General features: G+C 43.9%; 2 long non-coding RNA genes across 2 annotated transcripts; both read left to right on the top strand.

Moving 5' to 3' along the window:
- Positions 1 to 13,224: 13,224 nt before the first annotated feature.
- Positions 13,225 to 15,360, top strand: LOC309684511. Its single transcript, XR_014270301.1, has 3 exons — positions 13,225 to 13,340; positions 15,123 to 15,255; positions 15,343 to 15,360. It is a non-coding gene; the product is annotated as an uncharacterized lncRNA (long non-coding RNA).
- Positions 15,361 to 16,914: 1,554 nt separating this feature from the next.
- LOC309684507 lies at positions 16,915 to 20,184 on the top strand. Its single transcript, XR_014270299.1, has 5 exons — positions 16,915 to 17,013; positions 18,449 to 18,527; positions 18,617 to 18,730; positions 18,817 to 18,967; positions 20,131 to 20,184. It is a non-coding gene; the product is annotated as an uncharacterized lncRNA (long non-coding RNA).
- Positions 20,185 to 24,769: the final 4,585 nt, after the last annotated feature.

The raw sequence follows: 24,769 nt of genomic DNA, 5'->3' as shown, positions 1-24,769 counted from the left end.
CTGACTCACTCACTAAATCCTCTTTCCGCAGGAGTAAAATACGGCAAAATACAAATTCACTGAAGCTGACTACTAAGGCGCAGAAAGTGACCTTTCCATCTACTGCTCCTCCAGTCCTTGTGAGTTGCTTGCTGTTGTTCTGGGGAAAACGTCACTGAACCAGTCCTTAATAAGAATACATTAATATTATTAATAATACAATTTATTATAATTATAAATCGAAAGATATTTTTATATGAATAACATAATATAATATAATTATAAAAATGCACGATTATCTGTTATTAGTCTGCTAATATTATAAGTCTAATAATATTTTAATACTATGAATAATAATTCAATTAATAATGATTGACTTGTGGCTGACAGATAGAGCTCAGAGGGTTGCGGTTAGTGTTGCAGAGCTTAGTTGGAGGTGAGTAAGAAGTGGTGTCCCTCAGGGGTCAGTACGGGATGCAGTCCTGTTCAATATAGTCATCAATGACCTGGATGAAGGGATAGAGTGTACCCTCAGCAAGTTTGCTGATGTCACAAAACTGGGAGGAGTGGCTGACACGCCGGAAGGCTGTGCCACCATACAGCGTGCCCTGGCCAGGCTGGAGAGTTGGGCGGAGAGGAACCTTATGAAATTCAACAAGGGCAAGTGTAAGGTACTGCACCTGGGGAGGAATAACGCCGTGCATCAGTACAGGTTGGGGGCTGACCTGCTGGAGAGCAGCTCTGTGGAAAGGGACCTGGGAGTCCTGGTGGACAACAGGATGACCACAAGCCAGCAATGTGCCCCGGTGGCCAAGAAGGCCAGTGGCATCCTGGGGTGCATCAAGAAGAGTGTGGCCAGCAGGTGGAGGGAGGTCATCCTTCCCCTCTACTCTGCCCTGGTGCGGCCGCATCTGGAGTATTGCGTCCAGTTCTGGTCTCCCCAGATCAGGAAGGTCAGGGAACTGCTGGAGAGGGTCCAGCAAAAGGTTACTAAGATGATTAGGGGATTGGAGCATCTCTCTCATGAGGAAAGGCTGAGGAACCTGGGTCTTTTTAGTCTAGAGAGAAGATGACTGAGGTGGGATCTTATTAATACTTATAAATACTTAGAGGGAGGGTGCCAGGGGCATGGGAACAGTGTTTTTACAGTGGTGCCCAGCGATAGGACAAGAGGTAATGGGGAAAAACTTGAACATAGGAAGCTCCATCTTAACATGAGGAGGAACTTCTTTACTTTGAGGCTGGCAGAGCACTTGAAGAGGCTGCCCGGAGCGGTGGTGGAGTCTCCCACTCCGCAGACATTCAAAACCCGCCTGGATGCCATCCTGTGCAACCTGCTGTAGGTGACCCTGCTCGGGCAGGGGGGCGTTGGACTAGATGATCTCCAGAGGTCCCTTCCAACCCTGACCATTCTGCGATTCTGTGATCTTGACCTGTTGTTCAACAAAGTGGATGCTGTTTTTCCCAAAAGAACTTAGTTTTCTTTCCATTTCTTCTTCTTTGGCTTCTTCCCACTCTTTGTCCTGTTTCCTTAGAAAATGTGATCTGAGTAGAGGCACACAATGTCGTCCCTTCTCTGATCACCAAGTACCACTTCCCTGAAATGACTTTGGCTTCCACCTCTGGCTGAAGGAAGGAGCGACGCCTGTCAGCTGCAGCCTTTCTCAGTGAGACGGGGGGCCTCTCCGTGCAAGAGGGAGTTCTAAGTGGACCGACTGTGTCCTGGGTGGTGTCCTTTCTAAAAGCAAAGGGGTTTTTAGCTCTCCCTGCAAACGGAGTGTGGTGTTCACCCATGCCTGAGCTAGCATACCGGCTTACTGCCACAAAACGCACACGGACAAATTCCCTCTCCTTCTTCCCAACGCGTTGTCCTGCCCCCTTCCTTGTGCCGCCTTTTACACTTGCGAGTTCTCTCTGCAAGCCAGTTGCACTCTCTAACCTGGTGGAACACTGTCTCCTTTTCTGGCTTATTTGCCTGTCTGCTTAGGGAGGTAAGTTGGCTCCCAAAGTGCTCTAAGAAGTGTTCAAGGCAGCGCAAGGTAAGCCCACAGGAGTACAGTAGTAGAAGAAAGGGGCAGATGGAGAGATGGGAGGCGGCAGCAAGGCCTCTCTTTTGGTGGCAGCGCAGTCAACATGGTTTGTGAAATCCTCTCTTCAGCTTGGAAACTTGTGCCTGTTACTGAGAAGCTTTTCCCAATAGGATTTTTCTCAGACCTCCTCTTACTCACCTGTGTGAGCAGCCTTGAACTCAGTGTACTGGGTTTTTTCCTGTTATTTATCTCATCCATACCTCTCTGTCACTTTTTGTTGGGGATCTCACGGGCATCAGAAAAGCAAAGGATTCTCCTTTGGCTCTGCTATGGGAGGAAAAACTGTCCTGAGTGCCCCTTTTTTAAGGAAAAGAGATACAGGTGATGCCTAGGAGATTTTTCCCTGCGTCTGATGAAACTAGTGTCAATCTCAAGAATATTTATGGCTGACATGAGTCTGTTTGGTCAATGTTTTTTTTTATTTACAGTGAAGAATGCCAGACCTGAGGGCTCACGTTACGAGCAGTCTGCTGCAGTTTCCAGAGGTGACTCTTGAGGCAGTTGGGGAAGAGGAGAGGAGCCGCAATTCTGTGCTGTGCGGGAAGTTTTCTAGAGGTGAGCATTTTCCTTTAAATTTGGACTTGGTATAAAGTTGTTATTGCCTGGAGGTTACCGGAAGCATCGGGTCATAGTATCAACTGTGCCAGGTCGGTGCTGTTAAGGTGCATCAGGCTTAGCGAGACCAAAAAGGATGCTTCAACGTATGCTAATATTAGAACATTGGTATAGTTAAACTTTGAAGTTATAACAACCTGCACCGATCTTGTGCAATTCAAATAGTTTACTTAAACATGCTGAGTCAGTGAGCCCTCCTCAATTTTTAATTACATAAGAAACAATTTTCAAAAAGGGAATAGTGGTGTTTTGGGCGGTATTTCTTTTCAGTGGCTCAAGCTCTATGACCATCGTAACATCGCGTGCAGAAATAGTTCTTCTAGGCTGTTACAGAGGCACCCCCCCTGCTTTTTCTTTTCTAGTCTGAATAAAAACAGAAGGAAGAGGATAACGCTGTTAAGCGCTGCAGCCATATTTCCAAAGTATCTACTAGGATGCAGATGAGTACCCCGGGAGAGCCGCTGAAAGCGGCTAAGCAGATTAGGTAGTGGACTTTGCAGGTGATCTGAAAGCAGAGCTGGGTGCCTGTCTGGATGTCTAGGATTCTGTTAAGAGCAGGTAGAATCTATGTACCTGACTGTAAAGGCTGTAATTGAGGCAACACTTCCTTGGAGCTTGAAGTAGTTCAGTGAAACAAAACACGTTGAATTCTTCGTGTGACCAGCACGTGTAAAAGTTTACATTTACTCATGCGGTGCCCGTTTTAAGAGAATGTCTTGTTGAGGTCCAAATCCCTGCCCAAAGTAGGCCTGTGTCAAGGACAATTAATCAACAAGGAATGAATTGGCTTAGATTTGTTATGTGGGAAGCCCGCCTGAAGATTTGCATTCCCATATGCATTTCGATGATTTCTAGCCAAACCAAGCCGAATGTGGTCTAAAGACTCTAGGTCAAGATATTGTAATCTTTATCCCAAACAATCCAGATTCTTCAGTGCAGGAATGACAGGTAGAAATGCAAAAGAATAAATAAGGCTGTTAATTTTAAGAGGTATGGCTTGAGGATTTCAGTGGGTGATTTAAGGAAGTGACCAGAACGAGGTAAGTCGGTCTTCCTCTGTTAGGTCCTTTTAGGGAAGGAAAGGGGCAGCGACTGTGATTTTTCAGTTGTTTTCAGTCTTCTCTTGGACATTTGCTTTAGCCAGCTTTCTTTTCTCTTCCAGGGAGGAATGGCCTAGCGTGGTTGGCGCGTGGTCCTCAGCTTGAGGTAGTGAACTCTGTGACAGCAGAGCGGCTCTCTGCGCACCGTTTCAGTGGAGTAAAGAAACAGCCTCCCACTGTTCGTGTGGTGAAGGAGTTTTCCTGGCAGAAGAGAACTGGACTACTGGTTGGGTTGGAAGAAGCAGAGGGAAGTGTTCTCTGTCTGTATGACCTTGGAACATCACGAGTGGTGAAATCGGTTGTTCTTCCTGGAATGGTACGTACTTTTTAATTGGAGAAGCGAAGCTTTTATGTTATTAGGTGCTGCATGACCCTGTCTCAGGACAAGCTTTGGAGCGCCTCTTTGTAGGGGGTATTTCTTGTCTAGTGCATTAACGTACTGTCACTTGAGAGTATCCAGCTGAGAGAGCCTTGAGGTAAAATCTTGGGCACAATGGTACTGTTATCTTTTGAGTTTAGGGATAGTAAACCAAGTTTTCTAGTTTCATCATAGAGCACAAAGTTACCTGATTCTCCACTTCCACAAAAGGGCATTGAAAAATACCTTTTTTTTGGCACGAGTGAAAAAATAAATCACTACCCCTTAACAGGTCTGTAACAGAAATTTCTGAAATGCTTTTTTCTGTCAGAATGAAATTTCTGTCAGGAATTCCGTCTTTCAAAGATCTCGGTCTTCCATAGTTGTGCTGTAAATGACTTGGACCCTTTCCCATGAATCTCAGCCTAGCAAGCAGGTGACTTTAGAGCAGACCACAGTTTCTGTTTTGCTTGTTTGTAATGCTACAGTGTGCTTACTCGTCTCAAGCACTTGTATTGCGGTACTTTCTAAAGCGAGGAGTTGGGTTGGTGCTCCACTGGGTGCGTTTGCCTACCGTCTGGGTAAATCTGAGAGTTGTAGCTGGAAAGACAAGTTGTGTGCTGGCATAGGCGTATAATCAATAAGTAAATTATGTGTGTGAAAAAGGACGTAGCTTTATTAAGTTTTATTTCTGAAATCTAAGCAAGCTGGGAAGAAGAACAGGAAAGGGGAAGAAGGAACATGTCATGTATTGAGTCTGTGTCTACAGAAGTGTTTTGAAACCAAATAGAGTTATAAGTCTCAGTTGTATCAGGGAGTCTTTCCATACCACAAAAAGAGTGGTTGAGGAGAAAATATGACGAAGCCTTGGGGGGACAAGTTGGCTGTTGTGTGATGAAGGTTGTGAATTTGGGAATAAAGCCAAAGCTTATCTGAGTTTCTGCTCTTATGGCCTGAATGCTCTTGATTACAAACCTGTCTGGTCTGTTGCTTTCATTTCGCTTCCTATCTTTTTGCTCTGAGGTTAGGTGAGCATAGGCAGGACACAGGTGTTGCTGGTTGGACTGTTGACTTCTGTGGACAACAAAGTTATCCAGGTTAACAGCAACTTCAAGTAATTCCGGACCGAGGTGTCAAGCCATGAGTGTATTAATACAGGGTATGTGTAGTGACTGTATGACTGTCTTTTAGTGGAAGAGTAGGTGTGTAGTTGCTCAGAGAGAAAAGGAATGACTTAGAAAACGGAACTTGTAAGCTTAGAAAGAATTTTGGCTTTTTTTTTTTTTTGTCATGGCAACAGCTCTTTTTACCCTCTGGATGATATACATGTGAAATGCAGCGGAAAACTGAAAATGTTAAAGGAGTCTTATTGGAATTGGTTTCTAGTAAAAGCAACTCTGAATTAAAAACATTAGTTCTGTTAAATGGGTTTATAATGGTTGTATGTTTCAGAAGTATGGAATGGTAATTTCCCAAGTTTTCCTGGTTTGTATGAGGCAGAGGGGTAGCATTTGGATCCTGTGAGCTGAGAAAAGTTTTCTGAGTTCATTCCCAGAATGAGTCGGCATTAGTTTAGGAGCATATGAAAAGCCTGTGCAGAGCGCAGTGGAAAACTAGGCCGTTTCAGGAGCTTCTAGGTGGTAAATGGCAGTGTTAAAATCGGGAAACGTTGTTGGAAGACCGTATGTACAAATGGAGAAGATTCATTTGGCGCCAGTTGAACAACGGAAACAATCTTAGAAGAGAAAGAAGTTGGAAGCGACACTTGAACTTTGGCTAATTGTGCAGCAAGCTGTGTAGCGTATTTCTGCTTCCCTCATAACAGTCCTCAAGACTTGGAGCAGCAAGAATTGGAACAATCAAAGCGCTTGCGATAGTCCTTCGAGTAGGAGAGAAGACTGGAAATTTGATTTGATTTAGAGGGAATCTGAAACAGGAAATGACAGTGGTCTAAATTGCTCCGGGTGCTTCTAAGATTAGAATTCTCGTGAGCAAGATGAAAGGTAAATTGTGGAGCAGGTCGCCAGGCAGAGTAGTGGCAACAAGTGCTTGATAGGGGAGAGGAGAAACCTTTGGGGCTTTGGGGTTTGGTTATTTTTCCCCACCTCTGGGGGTAAAAATAGAAGATAAAAAATGGACTACCTTGTGAAGTTCACTCCCTTGCTTTATTTTCCTGTAACAGTTTGTTGTTGATGTAAAGCTTCCTGTTTGCATTGGGTTGCATTTTGTGAGAGGGCTAAACGATAGCCTGTGTCCTTCTGTTGTATAGCTTCAGTGCAGGAGTCTTCCTGTGCTTGTGCTCTGCTCTGGCAGTGGGTATTGTCCTGGGACGTGTTGCAACACGTGCTGAAAAATCTGTCCTCACCTTGTAATAGAGGTACATGCCGACTGCTTGGCATGTTAGAGAGCAGCGCGCGCTTCTTCCTTCCGTAGTTCATTATTTCTAAGTAGGAAATGGAAGTTGGTAAGCTGTAATAATAGACTGCACCTTTTCAGCTGAAGTTAATTCCGTGAAATAGCTGTAGGAAATACAGTAAAGGGAAGGCAATAAGAGATTTTTGTACAGGGCTGTTTTCTTTTTCTTTTTCCTTGATAGAATCGGAAACCATGCTTTGTTTTTAAGTCTTATGCTCCTGTATTTACTTTCTTGTTTGTGATGTGCCAGTTCTGGCTTCCCTTTTGAATGATTTCGACTTGGGTTGTCAAACAGCTGAAATATTAACTTGTAGTTTTCCTGCAGGTAACTGCTATAGAGCCCATAACGAGTCACGGAGGAGCCAGTGTGAGCACTCAGCACCTTCATCAGAGCCTGCAATGGCTCTTTGGAGTGGCAGCAGTGGCTACAGATGTTGGTCATCTACTTCTGGTTGACCTTTGTTTGGATGATTTGTCTTGCAGTGAGAACGATATCGAAGCATTGGGTAAGCTTCAGTTTTTAAACATGAATTGAGGTGTAAGAAAATGTGTGTCTTTTAAAGAAGCAGTATGCATCCCGCTTTGAAGATACTAGTGTGCAGACATTTGTGAGTACTGACTGCAGGTGGCGGTCTGACATTGTATAGTCCTGAACTGATTAAAGCTAGGAGTGGCTGATTACTCCTCCTAGTGTTATAAATGCCCCCTCCCACCGAGATCGCTGTGTCACTATGGTTCTTGCCAGTGAGGTGTGGGAGTTTTACCATCTGAGTCGGTGCAGCTGCCTGGTAGGAAGTTGTGTCGGAGGTGCCCTATTTCTTGGGAACGTTCTTTGGCTCGTCTTAAGTGACCTGGGGCAAATTCTAGGCTTGTTTTCTAAAAAAAATCCAACTTGTCAAAACCCCTGCATTTGGATGAATGAAATCTCTGATTGGTGTATTCAGATTGCATCCACTGTTTCAACTATTACAACAGTGGCTTCAGGAGTTGGTGTCACTTCAAATAGCTTCACTGTGAGGCCCAAACTCCTGATGTATGGAGTCCAAGAGGAATTTGTCTATGAAGGTTACGCTTCTACTTGATTTTTGCCTACGAGTGAGAATGCGTGTCCGATCAGAGAGTTCTTATGTTCTTTGAAGACGTACAAAATGGAAATGGCAAAAAAAGTGCTGCATAAATTGGTATTTTGCCTGGGACGGTCGACTTAGATTATGGGTTTTGTGACGTCAGCGTATAAAATGCACGCTAAATGGCATCACGCATTCCTTGTTTTGTGTGTGTAGATCTGGAAGTTGTCACTAGAAGTCCTGCTCAAGTCCCACAGAGGAGAGAAGCTGTGACCAGAGAAGGGAGACGTCTCTGTTTTTATTTAGAAAATCCTTCCGGAACAGCAGTGTCAACGCTGTGCTACATAAGCAGAAGCAATCAGCTCGCTGTGGGTTTTTCAGACGGCTACCTGTCACTGTGGAACATGAAGACTTTGAAGAGGGAGTAAGTAGGCCTTTACCCTTGGCCACGCCTGGAGGGGCAGCGGTCTCCATTTTTTGCCTAAGGAAGTATGTGAATTTAAAGAGGACTTTTTCAGGGACTGAACCCAGTATGAGTACAATCTTGGAATGTGTAGAAATCCTCTTCTGCAATACCTTTTAAGTCACACCTGCATTAAGTGGATGGCCTTCTCCTGCGTGCACTGGGATTGTTTTCCTTATTGTGCCTGTGGATTGAGGAATTGTAACCCAAAGAAGCATGCTTTCCACGTCAAGCAGCTGGGATGCGATAGAGCCGATTTTTATCAGACAGTCTGTTCTACCAGTAGTATTCAGTGAAACCGTTGTTTCCCTGTGTGCGCATTTTGATGAAACTGATTTGAGGAACTCTTTTTCAGATCCAGTAACTGCACCTAGGGCATACTTTGAAAGGCTGAAGTATGTTAGTGGTGTGATTTTGGTGATGCTAGTCGTTAAAATGTGCAGGAGGAAACAAGTGAGAGACGAAAAATCAGTAGCTGATCTGTGTCTGAAAATATATTCTTTCCTCCACGTCAGCTTTGGCTGAAATCAGAGATTGACCCATTCCGAGGCAACGATGCATGTGAATGAAAGTTTGCTTGCAACACTTGGCGGTGAGAATAAGGGAGGTGTAAATTTATAAGTAAGAAAAATTAAGAGGTGATTTAAGATCTGCCAAAGAGCAATCTCACTTGAAATATTTGGCCAGCTTCAGACAGGGATTCACTTCAGCACGTCTGCAGCGACTCACCAGAAGCTGTTGGATGCATAGCCAGTGGAGGAATAATTAGGTGGCAAGAATGGACTGTGAAGGTACCAATAAGATTCACAAGTCTGGAAGAAAAATGCTTTGTGTAGTCCAAGAAATGAGAAGCTACTTGTGTTTGGCACTGTTTTAAATTTGTTCAGAAGATATGCTGCATCTGAAGTTCAATATTGAAGTAGGCTACAACAGTAGGAGCAATCTTTTGCCTGGCTGCTGAAGTAATCCTTTATGATGTTCCTCCTCCTGAGGCAGGGGAGGACATAAGCCCAGGTTATTGCGTTTGCTGGACAGGAGTTTCCTCACCTCTTGACTGTTGCATATACAGTTGTCTCTTCCTTGACTCACTTTTTGAGATGTATGACTTTCTGTACTTTGAGGATAAGCTCGTAAGGTCTTCTTTTCATGGAAGAAGCTGCTACCCTTCTACAAACAGTTAGGGCCGGTAGGCTCACCTTTTCTTTTTTCTTTTTCTTTTTTTCTTTTTCTTTTTTTTTTTTTTTTAACGTTGTAGGCACCACTCTCAGCTTGAAGGAGGAAGGATTCCTGTCTATGCTGTCACTTTTCAAGAGCCTGAGAATGATCCTCTCAATTGTTGCTACTTGTGGGCTGTTCAGTCTACACAGGAAAGGTGAATAAACACTTCAGTGTCACTTCAGTGAGCCACTGAATTTTATTTTTTTTTTAATATGTTTGTCGGCATACAGTCGATACAGGTATATTTGTTTTGTTTCTTGAGCTATGCAGGAGATTCGGTCAGGTAGGGAAGGTTTTAAGCTGACAATGCCATTTTTACAGGCTTTAAGAGATGTGAAGAGGGACCCGGTAGTTCCCGCCTTCGGAAAGAAGGCAAAGCAACTGTGGCTGCATTTTTGCGCTTGCATTCTTAAATGATTTCCTTTTGTTTCTTGCTGACTGCTTCACGGTTTGTTTGATGCTCCCAGCATGGTATTAAAATACCGTTAAAAGCAGCTGAGGCTGCAGATCTAGAAGACTAAAGGTGCCGATACAACAGCCCGCTGCCCCTAAAGGAGGGCGGTGACAGTATTGGCGATTGCCTTGTGCCAGCTTCGGCAGTCGTGAGCCAGTGAGCCTTCGTGAGCCAGTTCAGCTCACCTGGAGGGAAGGATTCAGCAGAGAAGTCAACGGTTTCCTGCTGGATGACTGCATCACATCAGAATGCGGGAGGGTGCAGTGGGTGCAGGAGAGGGACCGGAACTTTGGTGGGAAGGGAAGGGGAGAAAGATCTCTCTCTCTTTCAGCATCATCTCAGCCGTTCCGAGAGCGACAGTCTTTTTAAGTTTGACTTTAAAGCAGTTGTGATCGAGACCTCTTGGCTGTGAAGAAGTCTATCCAACAAGTTTTAGTCCATGCAACGTATTAAAGCTTTCAAAATGTATGGTTAGCATTTGCCCTTGGAGCTTTTAGTGCCAAAATGTCCTCTTATGTATTTTAGTGGCTAAATGTGGCCAGTTACCGTGTTTTGGGAAGCGGTGTTTTTCTTGTCAGCAAGAGCGTGCTATTAAGAAAACGTCGGTCTAGAACTAATGAAATGATTATGAGGATTATAAAGCATCTTTGTAATCTAATTTCCTCATTGATACCCTTTTCAGCGAAGGTGATGCGCTGAGTTTACATCTGTTGCAGTTAACATTTGGTGACAGAAAGTGCTTGGCATCAGGACAAGTCATGTATGAGGTAAGATGTGCACGCGTGTGAAAAGAAGTTATTTTCTGTGGGTGAGCATCAGCTGAGTTCGCAGGGCTAATATTGACCATCAAAATTCAGAGCTGACTGGAAAAAAAGTAGTCTTTTGCTGAGTCTTCTTGGGCCTGGCCTTTGTGCATGCTTTTTGAAAACAAGGCGTACAGTTTTGTGCTGCAGTGTCGTGTGTTGCAACTAGATTCGTCTGCAAAGAGCCCCTATCAATTCAATTCCTGAAGAGGAAGCAGCTTTTACAAATAAAATTATTCTTAAACAGCAAATTGAGGGCATGTAGGAAAAGACAGGGCCTCGAATAGCTTTGTTTAACCAACCTGCAGACTTGAATAAGCTTCCCTCTGTCTCCCTTTCTCCAAAGACGGTCATCTATACCTGTTTCTTCTTTGCTGATCTTTGGGTTTAGTTTCTTGGTTTCCTTTTGAGCTCTGTCAGCTGTACTTCACATGAAATGTACCTACAGCGTCTCTTACGTGGTGATGATCCTGAAACCTTGTAGCTGTAAAGATAACTTGTTCTTCTCTTGGGCTGGGTTACCTATTGAATCCACTCTCAGAGCCAGCAAAATATGTAAATACAGTAAACAGTGGGATGACTCGTTCAGAAGAGAATACAGCAATGTACAAGCTGGCTCCAAAGGTGGTGCGTTTAAAATGCAGGTGAGGTATCATTATATCTCTGGTATGTAACAGATATAGGGCGCATCTGTGTAATGTAGAATTCTATTCAGTAGTATGCTCGGAAGTCTTCCAAAACCTTTTTGAGGGGAAAGTAATCTTAATTCAGAGCAAGCCTTTCCTCCTATTTTGATCCTTTGTCTTGCATATTCTCAACAGGACAAACCCCAAAAGGTGCATTAGGCCAGGATCTGTACTCTACCGTGGGCACTTTTAGTCCCAGAACACTTCCTTGGAATCACAGCTTGGTCGGTACCACATGACTGTCTGCCTACACGGCTGTCTGAGACAAGTTTCTTTCCATCCTCAGTGGCAGAAAAGCGTCTACTTTCATATCGGAGTGTGACCAGTGCATCTCATTTGAAAACTCTCTTCCTGTTTTACTGGTCAATAAAGTCCCTCCTTCATCACTTCCATACAATGGAGTTCCTTAAGTGGGATTTGCTTGCCCCAGTGTGGGAAGTTTCAAATAGACTGCTTTGCTTCAGAAGTTGTCTTAGGCAGGAATTGTTTTGGTATTATTTTGCCCTTTCCCTCTGCGCCCTCTTTGTGGAGGACTGGCTCTTCATATATGAACGAAAGTCTAAATTTCTAGCTCTTAAAATTAGTCTCTGACAGGTTTCTGGAGTTTTAGTACTTTACCTGATGAAACTGTCTTTTGGAGTGGTGGATGTCTCGTTCAGGACAACATCTTTTATTAAAATTGGGTGTAGTGATCATTCATTCTGTACCAAAAATGAGGCTCTTTGCCTATGCTTCACATCAGTTTTTCAAAGAGATGGTTTTCATTTTCCTCATCTCCTCTGCACGTCTGTTATTTTTTTTAGGAGTGAAAACCATAATTTTTTGTAATTATTACTGGTTTTAGACAGCCTTGATATTTATTTGAAACATTTCCTGGAACTATGAAGAGAAAGCTTGCCTCTTCTCAGGTGAATTAGATGTATGTTATGAGATCATATGGGAATGTGTTGTTTCATGCTAATTTAGGAAAGTTTTAGGAAACTTGGGTAGAACGTGGTGTGATCCGTTTCTGGGTTGGCTTTTGTTTGGTGGTGGTGGATTTTTGTTGTTTTTTTGTTTGGTGTCCACAGTACGCCCAGTCTTGCACCGTACAGCAGACAGTTCGAAGCAATGCTGTGTTTGGAAAGACGGTTCATTTTAGTTAATGCTTACTTAGCAACTGGTGGCATCAGGGGTTGAACACAATCCTGCCGGGGTTTCAGTGTATCTCAAAGCAGTTTGCTTACTCTGTAGTGCTTTGTGATCCTAAATGCCTTGGCCACGTGCATCCCATGTCCTCTCTGTTTTCCTCTTTTGCTGTTGGCTGTGCTCGGTGAAGGACCTGAGGGCCATTCACCCATTTCACCCAATTCACCCATTAATCAGTCTCTGACAAGATGAGAAGAGGAGGTGGCAGGAGCTTATGTGGTTTGAAAGAAGATTGTTCATCAGTAAGAAGTTCTCGTAGTTCCCAGCGAGGGATGTGCGTTCACTCTGGCGATGTGCCTCTAGATCATACCTCTCGACAGAGCTTTAGCTGCTGCGATGGCGTGACTTCTCTGACTTCATCAGTTCTGTGACCAAGACACGGAGGAAAGAGCTTTGTGTGCATGCGTGCTGCGTTATTTCAGATATCTCTTTGTAGATATATATTTAGGTTTATAAAGAAACCTTGACATTGCAAGGAAGTCTGCAAAACACATTTAGATCTGAATGATGTTAGGGAAATGCTAGAGTTTGAAAACGTGCCTGGTCTGTACCGCCAAACTTAGCTGTTGGGGTTTGACACTGAATTCTCTTGCATGTCATTTGTAGTTTCTATTTATTGTCACAAATAAGCTCATGGGAAATATACACGGTAAAATATGCTTATTATATGATATATAGAGCGTCTTTCATATTTAGCTATAATGTATGTTTTTATCTCAAAATGACCCTTTGTCTCTTCTGTTGTTTCCCCAGGGTTTGAAAAACTGTGACGAGAGGTACACTTTAGATCTCACGGGAGGAGTCTTTCCCTTGAGAGGGCAGATCAGCAGTATTAAACTACTCAGCTGTCAGACCGTAGAAAAATTTCTCAGCCCTGTTGACAGAGAGGATAGCATTATTGAAGGTTTGTTCTGATGCCTGTGTTTGATTATTTTAAAATACGTGGGTTTGGAATGTAAGCAATGGATGCTGTTCTGGCCACAGGGTCTGAAAGCCTTAAATATCTGTACAGACTGGATTGTTGGGATTATTGAAAAAGACAAACCGTGTGCTTAAGTTATGTGAGACTTCTTTAAGGTAAAAACTAGGTGAGTTTTCACGCTTGCTGACATGCTCTAGCGATGTATGGTGGGGTCATCTGTATACTGCTGGTCAGGCATTTTATTCCTTCAGCTGTCACCTTGGAACAATAAGATCATTCTCTCCACTGCTTTGGAATGTTATCTGAATCTCTTTTTGCCCTGTTTAAACCTGTTTGCGTGTCTACTTCCAGATGGTAGTCCCTCACAGGTGGTGTTCCCCAGGGCTCAGTACTGGGGCCTGATGTCTTTAATACCTACCTTTATTAATGATCTGGACAGGGGAATGGAGCGCACCCTCAAGAATTTTTCAGAGGACACCAAGCTGAGTGGGAGCCTTGATCCGCTTGAGGGTAGGAAGGCTCCACAGAGGGATGTGGACAGGCTGGCTGGCTGGACTGAGGCCAATGGTCTGAGGTCCAACAAAGGCCAAGTGCCAGATCCTACGCTTGTGTCATAACAACCCCATGCAACAGTACAAGCTTGGGGAAGAAGTTCTCAGGATCACAGCCATCGAGGGGAGAGAGAGCACTTCACAGCAAAGTTTCTAATTGATATCGAATGTGATGTTCGTTGTATGAAATCGACTTGTTGGCCAGGTCGGGTCAAGTGCCCGGGTGTCGCTCCTCTATGATTCTAAGAGTGGCTGGAAAGCTGCCTGGTGGAAAAGGACCTGGGGGTGCTGGTCGACAGGCATCTGAATAGGAGCCGACAGTGTGCCCAGGTGGCCAAGAAGAGCAATAGCATCCTGGCATGTCTTAGAAATAGTGTGACCGGCAGGAGTCAGGAAGGGATTGTCCTGCTGTACTCGGCACTGGTGAGGCCACAGCTTGAAGACCGTGTTCAGTTTTGGGCCCCTCCCTGGAAGAAAGACCTTGAGGTGCTGGAGCATGTCCAAAGAAGGGCAATGAAGCTGGTGAGAGGTGGAGAGCACAAGTCTTGCGATGAGCGGCTGAGGGAACCGGGGTTGTTTAGCCTGCAGAAAAGAAGGCTGAGGGGAGAGCTTCTTGCTCTCTTCAGCTACCTGAAAGGAGGCTGTAGTGAGGTGGGGGTCAGTCTCTTGTCCCAAGTAACAGGATGAGAGGAAATGAGCTCAAGTTGTGCCAGGTCTGGTTTAGAATGAGTATTAGAAACAAATTCTTCACGGGAAAGGTTGTAAAGCGTTGGAACAGGCTGCCCAGGGAAATGGTTGAGTCACCATCCCTGGAGGTATGTAAGAGACCTGTCGCTGTTAGGTTAATGGTTGGACTCAACAATCTTAAGGGGCTTTGATCTTAAGGGTCTTCATCTGAAATGCCTTTGGATTAAGAGAACTGGTGTTGTGTGTGTAAGTGTGGAGGTGTGAATGTTGTGAATAGTTTATGTTAAAATCTCTATTCCAATTTCTGGTTTGTCAGGGTTTCTTTGTTTATTTGGTGTGATAATTGTGGTCTTTCGTTCGGAATATGCATGGAAAGGAGCTATTCTTAAAACTCGTCATTGAGTCAAAGCTGGAAGTGAATAATGCCAGCTGTGTGAGACAAGCATATACGATCGAAAAGTGGTGTTTTAAAAATATCGGATCTACCCTATTTTCTGCAAATAAAACAATGTCTTCTCTTTTACAGCAATATATCCTGACATCAGTGTAGCAGTCTTCAGTTGGCAAGTGCAAACATACGGTCAAGGCAAACCATCTACTTATTTGGGCGTATTTGACATTAACAGCTGGTATCATGCTCAAATGCCAGACTCGCTAAGGTAGATTTTTATTAAGTTGCTTTCAATATCCCTGCAAATAATTCATTTGAATGTCGGCGTTTAGCTGACGCCCTTGTTTTCTTTAAGGCCAGAAGAGTTCCTTCATGATTGCCCCTATTTTGCTTTGTGGTCACTGGAGACTGTGACAAGCATGACTTCTCCCGAGCTCCTTTTGGATATTCTGGTACATGAGCGCAGTCTACGTCGGGAAGTTCCTCCTTTTTATCCACCACCGGAGCAGTTTTTTAATCCGAGTGCCTGTACTTTTGGTAGGTATTTCAGTGCTTTTAAGAGCGATAAGCTTAAAATGAGATGCTATTTCTCGGTTCTCTTGTTCATTGTCTGTCACACAAAAACCAAACCCAACCCCCCACACCCCCAACCCAACTCTGATGACGTTGTACTAACGAGGTATTTCCTCTTGTGAAATATATCTGGCAGTCTGCGGAGTTTTGCTGCTTTTGTGACGTAGCCTGTGAAGTGGTGCTGGTTATAGAAGGAAATGACTTGGAACTGAAGCTCAAAGTACTCAGTTCTATCTTTCCAGATACTGCTATGTAAACAATGTAAACTGGTCATAACATAACTGAGAGAGTCTGGAAGGTTGTCAAACGTTTGTTGTTTCTGCAGATGGCACGTGCTTGCTGAACTCCGGAGTTGTTCACATGACTTGCACCAGCTTCCAGAAGGAGGTGACCTTTTATTCTGTCTCTGTTGAGAATGTCACGAGGTGGACATTTTCTAAGCTTTCTGTTGCACTGCTTTCAGTGTCTGAGACCATTTAATGCTCCTCCTGCCCATCCACACGCGTAATTGCAATTGTAGCCTGTCACCAGATTTATGCAAATGCTCATGCTTTAGGTCCGCTCTTGGGACTGTAAAACCACCACGGTCTCCTGTGGAAGCATGATCAGGGATTGGATGTCTAGAAAGGAATGCAATGTTGCTCTAGGAGCAAGAACAGAAATGTTGTGGAAGTCGGGGAAAGCTGTTACTTCTTTACGAGCCATCGGTCAAACTGCCTGCATAGTCTTGAGTTAGAGTTTTTATCCCCGATTAACTTGAAAAAAGGGAGCCAGAATGGAGAAAATGAGAAATTACTTAACTGTTTGAGAAGAACGGAAACTTTTTTTCTCCCAAACTTGGCCCAATTGCAACTTCCGAGCCACTGCCCAGATTGTGACAAATAATGTTGACTTAAGTTTCAGCTCGCTAAATATTTCCAACATAGATCAGCTTCTGCACAAACAAGCATCGAAAGGATCTTCCAAAGCGTGGTTTACAGTTGTGTGTTAGTTTAGCTGCTATAGAATGCATTTTGTGTCAGTGGTCAGGGAAAAAGAAAGGCGTGTGTATCGAGAGAGAAGCTAGAAAATACTCAATCATTGCAAGGGCTGCTCTTTTCTTTCACAGGATTTTTAAAATAAACTGTAACTGTTAGTTTGGCTGCCGTCTTTAAGACTCGGCATAGTAACGCTTACTCAGATGGCTAAGCCAAAGCACATTCCTGATGCAGGCTTTCTGACAGTTTAAGGGGACGTTTCTATAATTTCTCTTAGCGGTTACCCAGGCCCTTAGTGACTGACTAACAATGCGGCCTCTATCAGTAGTTTTGGATTGATGTTTCAGACCTTGAATTTTTTGAAGAAATCTGTCCCTTCAATGACTGAAGCCATTGGTGAGAGCTACCACAGGTGTCTGGTAGCTGGCTTGCTGTCTCCAAGACTCGTCGATGTCCAGCCATCCAGTTTGAGCCAGGTGAGCGCATATGAGGGAATCAAGGGGGAGATACAGCCCTCTGGTTTGGCGGGGCTGGAGAGGCTACAAGACATGATAACGTGGTTTTCGTATTATTTGCCAGTTGCCCTGAAATACGAGTGTTTGCTGGAGTTAGCAGAAGAAATAGTATGCTTAGCCGCAAACTATGGAGTTTGACTGGGAACAGCCCTAAGAGATTTGTCTTTAGAGACCCGTCTCTTAATTCTGGGCCACAGACACGCACAAGGAAGCGTGCGCTCAGTGCTGGTCACGCGCAACATCAAGCCTCTTTCCCTCAGAGCAACCTTCATCCCCATCATTTTCTCGAAGCATGAAGTTTAGTGCAGTAGCTGACGATGGGGGTGTCTCTCTGGGATGCGAGCTGTTGCAAACGTCAGCTTGCTGCACTACACACGACCGTTTGCTTCCAAGGAAGAGAGCTGTGGTAAAGGATTACTGGTGTCAGGTGAAAGCAGATCTTCACCTCTGCGGCCTTTGCCTCGTGCTTCAGTAGCCCAACGTACTCCTCTTAGACTGCCCTCTTGTTGCTGCGACACCGTCATCACCTTTATCTCATGACGCTCACTGCCTTCTGTCTCCTTTATCTCGCCATAGTGACTTCACCCCCTCTGTCACAGGTTTTCCTTTGGCACCGACCGTTCTCTCTCATCTGAAGAGTTTCATGAGAGATGGAGTCTTTGTGATGAACAGCCCGTCTGTTTTTTAATAGCCTTTGCTGGATTGTGACTGTGCCGTTCGGAGACTTGTTATGCATTTGAGCAGGGATTCCTTTGGAATGTTAGTGAGACAAATTGCAGCAGTAGGGTCGAGAAGCTTGGTTTGCAGTTTTGTTTGCCACTGTGAATAGCATTTGGTGTGTTTCCTTGCCTGCAACCAGTTTTCAGAAAAAGATGGAAATATCACATGTGTGTTCCACTGTGTAGAAATCCCTTGGAATGTAACGATTTTGCCTAGAAGGGAAAATGCTTTTGAATGTCTTTAAAAAAACCCAACTAAACAAAACCCCCAAAAGAACAAAGTAAAAGTTTATGGAGGAACCTTTCACCCTTCCTGCACTCCTGATGGCAACCTTACACGCACGGAATGCGTAATGGGGAGTGGCAGAGGATGTTACAGAAAAGAGCTAATTGGAAGTCAGTGCATGAAGCCTGTACTGCAGAGGCATGGATCTAAAGATCAGAATTAGCCTTCAGTAAGTTGAAATGTCAGAGGAAAAGTTACTGTGCTCCTCAGACCAAGGAGCAGTCCAGCCTGTGGCTCAAATTAAGACAAAGAGTGTGGAATGACTCGCATGTCTCCGAATTGACTTTGTGATGTCTGACTGAGTATACAGCTAGAAACAAACATTCACTGCTGATGGTTCAGGTGCTGAAAGTAAGTAAGATTCTCATTTTATTCTGTCTGTTATGTTTAGGAGGAGCAGGTGGAAGCAGTATTGTCAGCTGCTGTCCAGACAGGTTCTGCAGAACTTCTGAGAGGATGGACATCTGAAGGTAATACTTCTTGCCTTCTTTTAAGGTGACGTATTTTTTGAGTTTGAAATTTTTGATTCATTTCTGTTTTGTTCTCTTTTTTTCTAAAGTTGCCAGAAGTTCTGCAGTAGCCCAATCTGGCAAGATCCTTCCTCGAATTGAAAGGAAGCGGGCTGTTGAGAGAGCCAAGCCTTACCGTTTGCCTTCATTGGTATTAAGAGAAGGTAACTTTTAGGAGAGGGAATATAGCGGACAACTCACTGTCACTTTGATTACACAAGGCTGATATGTTTCCCTTCTTGCTTTACAGACTCAAGACCAAAGCCATTATCAACAATAACGAAACAAGCTCATGTGGGAAATGTGTGTAAAAGAGAAAATTTCCTCAGTCACGTATTGGCCAATATCAGAAAATTCTGGGAAGGAAATGAGCAGAAACCCAGTTTCTCCCAACGCGATGGGTAAGCAGCCTTTTGTCACAGTCTTGAGCTACATGTGTGGAGAGAGAGAGAAAAATCCATTTGCATTATGTGAGTGTTTTGGAGGGAAGGTGCACCTGCACAAAACTTTGGCTTTTTTGCACGTACAATATAGAACACTTGAGAAACTGTCCTTCATAAGGAGTATTTAGAGAGAGAGTTCTGCTATGAAAATCTCACTTATGCAAATACATATAGATATATGAATATATACACACACACATACATACCACATTGCCATTATGGTGAATGTGTTTACAGAATTTAAGAGGGCTGACACAAAAACTTTGATTACCACTAAGGTACCGTTGTACAGATTTTGATAGACTTGCTCGTGGGATCGAATAGTAATCTTTTACCGCTTCCTGCCCAGTTGCTGCTTCGTTTCTGTCTCTTTTACATCAACTTAAGCAGAATTCTAATGAGCAGGAAAGAGGCTTGCGGTTGTCCGATGATTTTCCTACGGGTGGCACGGTCAAATAAACTTGAATTCTGGTATGTGTGGACTTCAGGGGAATGGGAGTCAGTTACATTTTCCTTGTAATTCTAGTCCTAGAGCTACAGAACCGCCAGCCACAACATCAACTCCCCGTGATGCAGAGTTGTGCGATGCGTTTGCTGGGACACCAATTACAAAATCTTCACAAAAATGTTCCAGGAATAGTGGATCTAGCATGAATTTTTCCAAAAGGTGTTGCTTCTCGTATGTGGATGGATGGATGTGTGTGTGTAGACTTTCTGTGTTTTCCAAGTGCTTGCATTCCGCTTTGTCTCTGTGAAAGAAAAGGTCAACTTGGGCACACAAGTGAGGGGAGAATGTGAAGTGGTGCCAGTGTTGCAATGTAGATGATATTTCTTCTGGCGTGAGACTGACCTGACTTGCGCAATTTGCAAGGGATTCCTCTCTCCTCAGTGGCAGTGGTTTGGGAAATTAAGCATGAGATGTACCAAAATACTTGAGAAACTAGAAGATGCCTGTAGCTTGTTCTTGGGCCTGATACATCACCTGAACAGGGAGGGTTCACCTGTATTTCTTGTTCCTGGAATGTTTTTGTTATGTGTCGTGTCAGATTTCTTGACCGCAGCGTGATTTTTTCCCCCCATTTATTTATTACTTTTCATCTTTTAAATTGTGAATCTTCCAGATTGCTGGATTTGGTGGGCCGTCCCGTTCCTTCGTGTTCTCCCGTGCGGGCTTGTAGCTGGCAGTTCCCATGCAGACCACCTACTTCATCCGTGGCATCCAGCCCCTTTGGATCAAATATGTGTGGTCCCATCTCACACAAGAAATTCGCGGGAGCATCAGAGCTGAATGTACCTGAGACTCCTCCTGCGGTTAAGGTTTGTATTTTAAAAAAGCCAGCAACAACAACCGACCACACCAGACGCCGGTAAACTTGGTGTGAAATGAAACCACCAAAGAATTTAACGGAAACACTGTTGCGTTCACCTTGTGGAATATTTTCAGTGTGCGCGTGAGTATTGCATATACAGTCCTTTTGGAAGCAGCGCGTTAGGACCAGTCTTGAAGAGGGGAAGCTTAGTTCTAATTAAATTGCCGTGTGCCCATTGTCCCATAGCTTTGGGAAATACACTTCTTTATATTGCATGGAAGAAAGTGAGTTAACACTGGCATGTGGTCAGTACTCATTCAGGAAATCGCCTTGAGGAGAAGTGTATGGATTTCCCCAAGAATGTAGGCAGGAAGCAGCTGAAGTTGAAGGAAATATTCCTTTTCCGCAGGAAGAAATAACTGTTTCTAACAATTTTCCTAAAACTGAGGAAATTAATGTAAGTCAGCTATGTTCCCATTTTCGACAAAACAGAAAAACTCTTTGCAAATGGAGGACAGTCCTGTCTTACTGACAATTGGAAGGCACCCAAAACGGTCTCAGTTTCTTTAGCTGGTGAACGCAAGTTAAAGCCTCATTACATAAGGGCAGTTCTGTTTTTCTCCTATGCGTTTTGTGGACCTCTAACACCGAATAGAACCCGTCAAGACTGGGGCCTTTGAGGGCTGTAGTAGGAAAAACAAAAGTGCCTAAACTATTTTTTAAAATAACCATACATTCGTTTGGTTTGTTAGAACTTAAAAGTTTCTTAGTTGACTTAATAAAAGAAGTCGTTTAATTGTTAAAGACAACACAAAAAGTTGGGGAGTGCAGCTTTTCGATACTGGGGGCCGTTTACCAAATGACAAAATGCTGTGGGAACCAAACTCATTGTCGGAATGATTTAGGTGCTGAGATCGTTTACTCTCTGTTCCTTATTAACATAAACAGAATTCCCCATAATGAGTTAATTTCAGCATCAAGATACTTCAAGCTACTTAAAAGTCTTTTTTTTTTTTCTTAAACTACATTTTTTTACCATCTGAACTTTGTAAAATATGAATTTTGAAAGGTTGTTCACATGGACTGAAAATTAGAACTAGTGATTCTCCAGTTGTCCCAGGTTCTTCCCCATTGTTTTCACTTCTGCTGGCGCTGATGAGTTCTTCAGAAGACATCCACCATGAATCGTTAGTAACAGTTAGGAGTGAAATGCAAACTGAAGGGAAGGCGTACCACAAATAGATCGGTCTTAAGTAAGAGAAAGTGCTTTTCAGTGTCCCACATTTGAGATGAAGTTAAATGGGCAGTCACTTATTTAGCTGTCTCGGCTTTGGGATTTAGGATGACACTGTAGAGAAGAGGGTTACGGACTTGGGAATACGTAAATCCCTTATGGTGTAGACGGGAAATTTGTGATGGGAAGAAGGCAGCGGGTACATGAGACAGTCACAAAGCTTCTGCAGTCATTCGTGTGGCAGTACGGGGAAGGTTTTTCTGCTTTCGTTATAACTGTTTTGTCCTGATTTAGATGTAAACACCTGCTTTTGGCTCGTCTGCCTTCACTGAATTGAGGACAAAGTAGTCCCTGCTCTCTTGTTTGTAGATTTGTAAGCATGAAAGGAAAGCTTATGGCAGACTAGTATGTCTTGAGTTTAGTTGTGAAGCATGGTGTGTTGCTATCATAGGATGCTTTGGCAACTTTGGACAAGGCAGGAGGCAAGAAAACGAGCCGGTTCTATGGAGACTGCTGCAGAGGGGCTTCTTCCTTCTGCCATCGTTGGCTAGCACGATAACGTAGAGGGCTGGGCAAAGGTGCTTACACAGGGGTTAAATTCTCTTGAGCATCGGAGTCACTGGAAATAAGTCACAGATACTACTTTTGTTCTCACCATAAAAGCCTGAGTATCTCACTCAGGATCGTCAGATCTGAGGATCTAGAAGGAAAGAAGAATTGCTCCGTACAGGGAACTAGAAAGCACGAGGTGGAGGTAGTTAAAATATACGTGTTGTCTCGTGTAATCCAAGTGATTCCTGAAAGCGCAGTGTCGAGATGCCGAATGTGATACCTGGCCAGTTTGGCGCAGTGTTGCGGTCACACCTCTCATGACTGAAACTTCAGACGTTGGGGACATTTTGCCCCATTAGGTGCAGAGTCGGTCACTCCGTGTGGGTTAGTAATCGGTCCAGAAGGTACTGCAATGGGATGATTACTGGCAGTTGTGTATGCAGCTTGTATTGTAAAGCCGCTCACTTTGTCCACGAGTGGGGACAAATCGTTACTCGTGAAGAGGAACACCAGAAATGGAGCACTGAATGCTCTCTTCTATCCCTTCAACACATGAACTGTTATCTGTAGCAGAGAGTACCTTATACGTGTCTTAACTTTTTACACCCAGTGGTGATCTGAAAGGAAAAGCAGCATTTCACTGTCCTCGGTTTCATCTAGCTCGACTTGAAGTTAGTCTGTTTGGTAATGAATATTGCCTTAACGGACCTTTTTTAACTTCAGGGGATTGAAGATAGTGCAGCACTGGGAGCATCTCCGTGTCAAGGAATGGGCCAGATTGACACTGCTCATGAGATAAAAACGGCAGTCACTCCCAGAAGAAGTGCAAGAAAACGGAAAAACCTTAAGGTACAATTTGCTGAAAATACAGTCAGGGATGAAGAGGCGCAGCCTAGTGACCAACCTCTCTTAGCTGGGGAAGCAGACCATCCTGGGCAGCTTCAGGATTTAGACCCGGACTTGTCTTGCCAACCTGTCTTTTTGCCCCCTCTTTTGAGGTCGAGGGGAAAAAAATGTGTCTAGCATTTCCCGAATTGTGAAAGAACCAGTAAGCAAACCTCTGGTTGTCTCACGTTCTTGACTTTTGCTCTGTACCGCTTTTTCAAATCATACTTAGCAAGGCCTTGCCTTTTTCCTTGAAAGTATATCGAAAGAGAGCTTGAAATTAATCAGCTAAATGATTTGATTATTTTTTTCCTTCATGGAAACTAGCGACAAAAATCACCGTTGAATCTGTGTAAGTCAAGAATTAGGAAGCGTTGCTTTGCCTTTAACAAAAGGCAGAGTAGCTTTCTTTAAACTTACTTGGTGGGCTACCTCTTAATTGCAGACTTTCAGCTTGTAGGATGGTAGGAGAATTTGAGAGGGAAGGTTTGTTTTTGTGGAGAGAAACTGTCATGCTTTTGGGAATCACTCTGTCATGACTTCTTCATGAAAGAAACATTCATTTGTGTTCTGTAGAAGTGTAAGAACTTGTGCACGAGTAATGTTTTTGTTGCCTTGACACAGGAGCTTCCAACTCAAGAGGAGGAGGATACCAACTCCCGAGAGTCTGTAGGAAAGCCAAAACTCAAGAGAGGGAGAGCTGCAAAATCAAAAATGAAGCAAGCAAGCAAGTATGAAATTCTTTTTGAGCACTTATTTGCATTCCTTTGTCGTGCTAGCGATTCAGCTTTTAGCCACCGAACTGCCTCTTCCTCACTTGGCTCTACAGTTCTGCTCTGACTTTCTGAGCCTGTGCAGCTTGCTGGTCTGCTGGGCACCGTTTTCCCCACTTAGGGGTTTAGTTTTCTAATGGAAACAGAAGAGGGATGGGAGAGAAAAGGGCAAGTGGGCACTACTCTTTGCAACGATGGCACACTCTTCTATCCGTCTGTCTGTCTATCTGCCTATCTAAGGTCTTATTCCACCTTATGAAACCACACTCTTATGGTCTTTAGTTCCCTATAGAATGCAGGAGAAGGTCAGACAACGAGTAAAGAGAACTGCTTGTTTCTGGCCATGTTGTCCGGTTCCCTCTGGAAAACCGTTTGAGGACGGTTGCCTCTTAAAACCTGGGAGGTGGGAGGGGCTCTAAAAGCTCCTGCGAATAGTGACTGAGAATGCTCGGGGCAGTCTGGCAAGGAATGACAGCAGAAGGAAGCTTCTTGATGTACCTTTTCTGCCTTGATCCTGTCTACAAAGAAGGCCATAAATAATTCCTTGGCATTGATTTTGTAACTCCACGGGGTTTCTTTTCCTCTACTAAATACTGTTGGTAATAAAAGAATCAATTTGATACTTTTCTGTCTTTGCAGAACCACAAGAAAAGAAGGTCCTTGGTCACCTCCCCCAGTGGAAACAAGATTCACCTCTCCTTTTGGAAGCACACTAGCTAGAGCAATGGATCGTTTGGCAAGAACACGCCCAGTGTGCATGTCCGCAGCCAACCAAGTAGTTTAATTCCCCTTCAGAACTTCCTCTCGTAGAAGACTGCTCTCAGGGTTGTTACTGCATTACATTTATTTCCTGCCATTTCTTCAGTTCTCATGTAACTACCCCTAAATAGCTTTGTAGTTGATTTTAGAGGGGGTGGGGGGGTAGAAGCCAATCCATAGTTTCTCGTGAGTCGTTGCCTTTTAATTCTTATCCATAGTCTTGCTGTTAGAGAACAGGGTTTTTTTG

Source organism: Vanellus vanellus (assembly GCF_965231255.1).
Source record: "Vanellus vanellus genome assembly, contig: HAP1_SCAFFOLD_105, whole genome shotgun sequence".
NCBI classification, from domain to species: domain Eukaryota; kingdom Metazoa; phylum Chordata; class Aves; order Charadriiformes; family Charadriidae; genus Vanellus; species Vanellus vanellus.
Note: the sequence above shows the minus strand (reverse complement) of the source record. Positions and strands in the feature narration are given on the sequence as shown.